Source organism: Ostrinia nubilalis, chromosome 15 (assembly GCF_963855985.1).
Source record: "Ostrinia nubilalis chromosome 15, ilOstNubi1.1, whole genome shotgun sequence".
Taxonomy (NCBI): Eukaryota; Metazoa; Arthropoda; class Insecta; order Lepidoptera; family Crambidae; genus Ostrinia; species Ostrinia nubilalis.
Genome location: NC_087102.1, coordinates 4,890,935 through 4,896,874, shown reverse-complemented (window position 1 = coordinate 4,896,874; position 5,940 = coordinate 4,890,935). Strand labels below are relative to the sequence as shown.

At 39.3% G+C, this 5,940-nt stretch overlaps 1 long non-coding RNA gene across 1 annotated transcript; it reads right to left on the bottom strand.

The window, feature by feature from the left end:
- Window positions 1-334: 334 nt before the first annotated feature.
- On the bottom strand, window positions 335-1,360 carry LOC135078443 (uncharacterized). Its single transcript, XR_010258611.1, has 2 exons — window positions 1,279-1,360; window positions 335-853 (listed from the first exon to the last, which is right to left on the bottom strand). It is a non-coding gene; the product is annotated as an uncharacterized LOC135078443 (long non-coding RNA).
- Window positions 1,361-5,940: the final 4,580 nt, after the last annotated feature.

The following is a 5,940-nucleotide window of genomic DNA, read 5'->3' as shown; positions in this document are numbered from 1 at the left end:
AATGTTCATTTAAGTACATACATAGAAATCACCTTTACTCGTAGGTTCGACATTTCCCTAACATTACAGGTAGTTACTAACTTCAGATGATGAAAATCTGTTGGTCACAAACCTCGGTGCTACGAATTTAGCTCAAAAAAGCAATGTTGCGACTTCTGTCATTGATTTGTTTTTAAATAATAAATTGCTTGTTTTAGGTATTATTAAAATCCTGTGATCTATGGTAGAGCGAGATTGCCCAGAAAATGTCTAGTCATTCAAGTGTGAGTTTCACCAGGGAAATCACAACTCCTAAGGCGGAAAGTGTAAAATATAAACAATCAAAACAAGTACATATTCTTAACAAAATAATTTATTTTTAATAAATGCCAACAGGACTAGAAGGGACTAACTAATAGGCAATTCCCTTCTTATAACTAAAATTACACACTGATTTAAAAATATCACAGTTCACAATACCGAAACTATACAATGTAACATAACTCAATTAAAATAAATGAACAAAATTTTAAATTTGATTTTCGAAATTTGTTTTTTATTTGTCAACGAAGCTGTTCCTCTTCAGTGGCCAGGTCTGAGGTTTGTTTCTGAGCGAGTCGTACTGCACAGCGTTGATGTACCAAAAAGGTCGGCTCTCCACCGGCATTTTTTCTATAGTATTTATCAATACCCTGTCCCCTTTAGCTTCAATAGGTACCGGTTCATCTTCTCCAAATCTGTTTGATAGTAGTTGAGTATCGGCCTCTATTTGTGGAAATCCAATGGATCTTGTGCCGGCGAAGGACGGTCGCTGAGCTTGCACTAAAGTGGCCATTAGGGCAAGAACCACGGCGATTGTGTACGTTGCCATTGTCTGCGAAACAAAAGAACATTGTAACATGCAGTTTTAAAGTCGCACTAAACGAGCGATGTCTGACAGTTATAGTGAAACGTTTTTCACTAACTGTTATCTATTCTTAAGCATTGTACAAAAAGGCTTCTGAGGGTGTTAAATTTACTCAATTTCTGTCACTATTGTGATATTTATTTATTTATACAATGAAGCAAAAAATTTGGAAAATTAAAAATACTAAAGTTGACTACGTTTTCTTCGTTAATATTAACAAAAATTTAATACAGTTCAATTTAATGCGTAAATGCTTTGGGAAAATTATACGTTGAGATACTAAAAGAAAATTTGAAAAAGAGAAAAAACAATTTTAAAATATTTTCTTTAAGTTCGTACAATAAATGTTAGGTAATAGGTAGGTACTACGATTAAATAGAAAATATATTTACCTGATTAAAACTGGGATATTGCCGCGTAAAGTAACTGAATCGTTGGTTCACTTTGGACGTTGCGTGTTGAATGCATGCCAGTTAGAGGTGGGCGCCACGCCGGCGCGCCGCCGCCGCCGCGAATTTTTTCACGCCGCCGCCGCCGACAACCAGCTGTCGGCGCGCCGATACTGATATTGTACAAACTATTTGAAATTTATTCCTCTCATATACTGTACTAATTTGTGTTTCAAACGCAGAAGAACTATTTTTTATTGAGTTGAGCGGCTATTCTAGTTCAATAAAGTCCTAGTATCACTGCGACCGGTACCGATCTATTGTGATCGCCGCTATTTTTCTTACAGTTCGCCTCCGAGTCCTGCATCCATTAGGAATTGCATTTGGGGGGCGATTTGTTTTGCATCTTGTGGGCTTAGGATGTGTTTGCCCAGGTGTAAGCTCCGCTTGCGCATCAAAGGTCCGCAGTCCGTGAAAATGTGTAGTGGCGTTTCATCTGCCTCTTGGCACATCCTGCACGTTCTTGATTTGGACAGTCCCATAGTGGACAAGTGCTTGTTTAAGCTGCTGTGTCCAGTGAAGGCTCGAACTAAGATGCGCATTGTGATCCTACTCAGTCCTATGATCTGCTTAGAGCATTTTCGGTCATAGGCTTTTATAAGAGCTTTGGAATGAGTTAATTCTAGCGTGTCTGACCATGCCTTAAAGGATTTTTTTAAATAGATGTTCTCCAGGGTCATTCGAGCGAGACTTTTGGGAATGCCACATTGTGTTCCCTCCGCTCCCGCTCTGGCCAGTTCGTCGGCATTTTCATTGTCCACGATTCCCGCGTGACCTGGAACCCATCTTAGCGTTACTCTGTTACGTTTTCCTAGGGTATTCAGTCGACTCATGCAGTTTTCTACCAACTTTGAGGTGATTAAGTTGGAGTTTAAGGCCAGCGCGGCCTGACTGTCTGAGTTAATGTAAATTATGTGGTTGGCATAATTTTTTCGCAGGTTAGCTTCCGCACATTCAATAATGGCGTAAACTTCTGAAAGATAGAGGCAAATTTACACAGGCTTTGAGATAGCCTAAGCTTCGGCTGCTCTCCATGCACGCCAAAGCCTACGTTAGGGCCCATTTTTGACCCATCAGTAAACCATATAACAGAAGAACTAACTATAATATTTATTCTTTAAATGTCTTTAATGGTACACAAGGCGAACTTAATGCCGTTGATATACTAATAATTGATTGAATAACTTAATACTAACTATATTAACAGTTAATCAAGTACATTATTCAAGTTACTGCTTGGTCTAATAAATAATTGATCGCGAGAGGCGCCGCGGTCTCTCTTGCTGTCAAGAAAGAAAACCCCACCTTCGTCTGGCAGATAACCCACACTATTGGACTATACTTTAAGCGAATCACTCACACAGAGATTGGCAAATATGTCTTGGAGTGCAAATGGGAACCACAACCTCTGGAAGGCAACAAAGTACCTCCCTCAAAGTGTTCTCCGCTTATTAGGTCCGGTAATACATGAGTGCGAACTGACAAGAAAAATCTCAGACCTTTGCTACATGACAAGCCGGTTTATTTAAACCCATTGACACGGATAATCCAAAAAATCCACAATTCAATCAAAAAAATTAGATGCTTGACATTGGACTTGATCCGAGACTTGCAGCTATGCCTGCCTTTGATTCCTACTGATGATGATGATTCATCCGACCGATTTCGGTCATGGTGACCACTTCGACTTAGCTGTCTTAACAGCGCTGGTGCGCCCGAAGATGGCTTACGTAGCCGATCTTCGCGGCAAACTCCTCACACATTGGGAGTAATAAATTACCCGCCGCCAACATAATTATAGTGAATGGCGGCAAATGGACGGGATTTACATCATCGCGTTTTGCGTCGAGTTCAGGTATGCGCTGCTCGTTGAATTCGCGGACTCGCCTCTATACAACACAATCTCCCGCCATTCTAGTTGCTGTGCTGCCAAACCTTCCCATTGTGATTTGAGAGGGCTCATTTTGCATCTTTTCGTATGCTGCTTCTGGATATCTTTGTACTTGACTAACTGAGGAGTTGACCGCCATGTTTCCGCTTACCCTTCTCAAGTTCAAAGTAGAAGATTGATTCCTACTACGCTAATTAAGGACGAAAGACGCAGGAGGACAAAGTGACTGACATAGCCCACAGAATCGCTAAAATCAAGTGGCAGTGGACGGGGCACATATCTCGTAGAGCTGATGGCCGCTGGGGCAGTACAGTTTTTGAGTGGCGACCACGAGCCGGAAGACGTAGCGTCGGCAGGCCTCCCACGAGGTGGACCGACGATTTGGGGAAGACAAAATCTTCTCTTTTTAGCTGCAGAGCTGGAGTACCCCAGGACTCTGTACTTGTTCCGATACTCTATAACATCTACTAGTAAAGTAGCCCAGACACCAGAAAGCTGCGGCATTCCTCAAATGTAACTGTGATCTTAAAGTGACTAGCTGTTGCAATGTCAGCTGCTTGGCTGACCAAGTGGCGCATGTAATTAAGCCCCGAAGTCTCACCATATTATCAATTAAAACGTGAAACTTATCCTCCGGCCAATCTAGACCTCGACACATTGCTGCAATCAACCTTCATTAAAATCCTGGACCGTAGGATGACATGGAAAAACCATAAATATAAATAAAACAGAACTGAATATAACATTCCACTGACAGTCAGCTAATCCAACATTAACTATGTACCTCCAAAGAGCTCAAAAGTACTTTTATCGGCACATTGGTACGCTCGCCTTTAGGAAATACACGAGAACCTGATCTCAGCCAAACCCGCTATCCAATTATCAAAGTATCTATGATCAAGAGAGCTAATTTACTAGGGTAAACCACTGTTTTAGTGGCTCAAACCCACCAACTGCAAATCACCTGATTAGTCTTGACGACAGATACTAAAAAAGCTGATTTAAAAAAAAACCTAATGAACAAAGGTCAAACAAGGTCACGCCGCCGACGCCGCCGCCGCCGAGGTCAAAAAGTCGGCGCGCCGCCGCCGGCCAATTTTTTATCGGCGCCCACCTCTAATGCCAGTACAACGCGCCGTCAGTATTTATGCAAAAACGATGCGCGCCCGCAGAGCTGATAGTGATAGAGCGGGCACCGGGAAATTTGCGACGTAGAGTTCAGTATTATTTTATTGATAACTTGCTCTGTGAATTTATTTTAAATTATACTTAACCGCAGCACTTAATAATCAGAGCTGGGCATTTTTTAAAATAAATAGATACTTGCATTCCAAGGTACTAAGAACTTCTAGTACCTACTTCCAATTATGGATTTATAATAATATGGTTTAGTTCAAATCCGCCTAATTAATCTACAACTAAATTATAAATAAAGTGAAAAAATTAAATAATTACGGATTGTAGTGTGTTCTATTCTATTAGTTTAGGATTAATCAGAAATTTCAACTGGATTTTGTGTCTAATTGGAAAATATAATTATAATTTTTCTACTTACAACAAAAACAAACTTAGTAAAAATAATAAACATTAGAAATACTTAGTGTACCTCAAAATATTTTATGTAAAGCAACCTACTCAACTTATCTACCTTCTTAAAATAATTAGGGATTACAAATAAATTGAACTCTACTTTGTTTACAATGCTCGCCATGTTCTCCCACGCTTTAAAATTAATCATGGTTCATAGACCTGTCATACTTCGAACATGAATAATATTTATTTCAAGCCGCAGTTATAATTAACTGCAACCGATAAACTACTTACAAGTAATATTGTTGTATCTTCTATGACCTTTTTAACTCTACGCGTAAAAACCCATCCATTCGAAACGTCATGAGGTTCCTCCCATTCACGATGGTGACGTCACGGCTCGACCTCTGCTCGATCAGGCCACAGTAAAATGTGAGTAGTATAACATCTTCATACTAATAACTAATAACAACCTGCTTGCGGGTTGGAATCCCAGTGGGATCTTAACCCATATATGCCCAGAGGCACGAAAACGACCCAATGGTACATGTTCTCTTGCGATGCTAATTAAAAAAAAACTGTACGTTTGTTTTCTGTTTTAATGCCATAAATATAATCTTGAAAGAACTTCCTAGTCAAATATAACAGTTAATAAGTTTATTCGCCTCCAGTTTTTTTCGAATTTGACATTGAACTTCAAAGATTTTTTTGTTGTTGAAATTAGTGCACCCAGTCTCACAAAACTGTAAGTATTATTTTATGTATTCTGTTTTGAACGATTATTGCGATTGAAATAATGAAATGAATATATTTCCAAGGTAAATAAGTAAGAAGTATTGTGAAAATATAAATATGTGCTTTGTTATTTGTTACAAAAGTTCTGTTGGTCGAAAACGACCGCATGGGCATATATGAGACCAGAATGTAGGTTTTGGTAGTATAAAGTATTTCAAATAAAAGTAGTGTTTATTATATAATTAGTATGTAATTTCATCAAATTATAGCAAACTAGCTGACCCGGCGAACTTTGTTCCGCCTTAATGGCAATAAATAACGGGATAAAAAGTATCCTATGTCCTTCTCCTGGCTCTAAACTACCTCCCTGACAATTTTCAGCTAAATCGGTTCAGCCGTTCTTGAGTTATAAGTGGAGTAACTAACACGACTTTCTTTTATATATATAG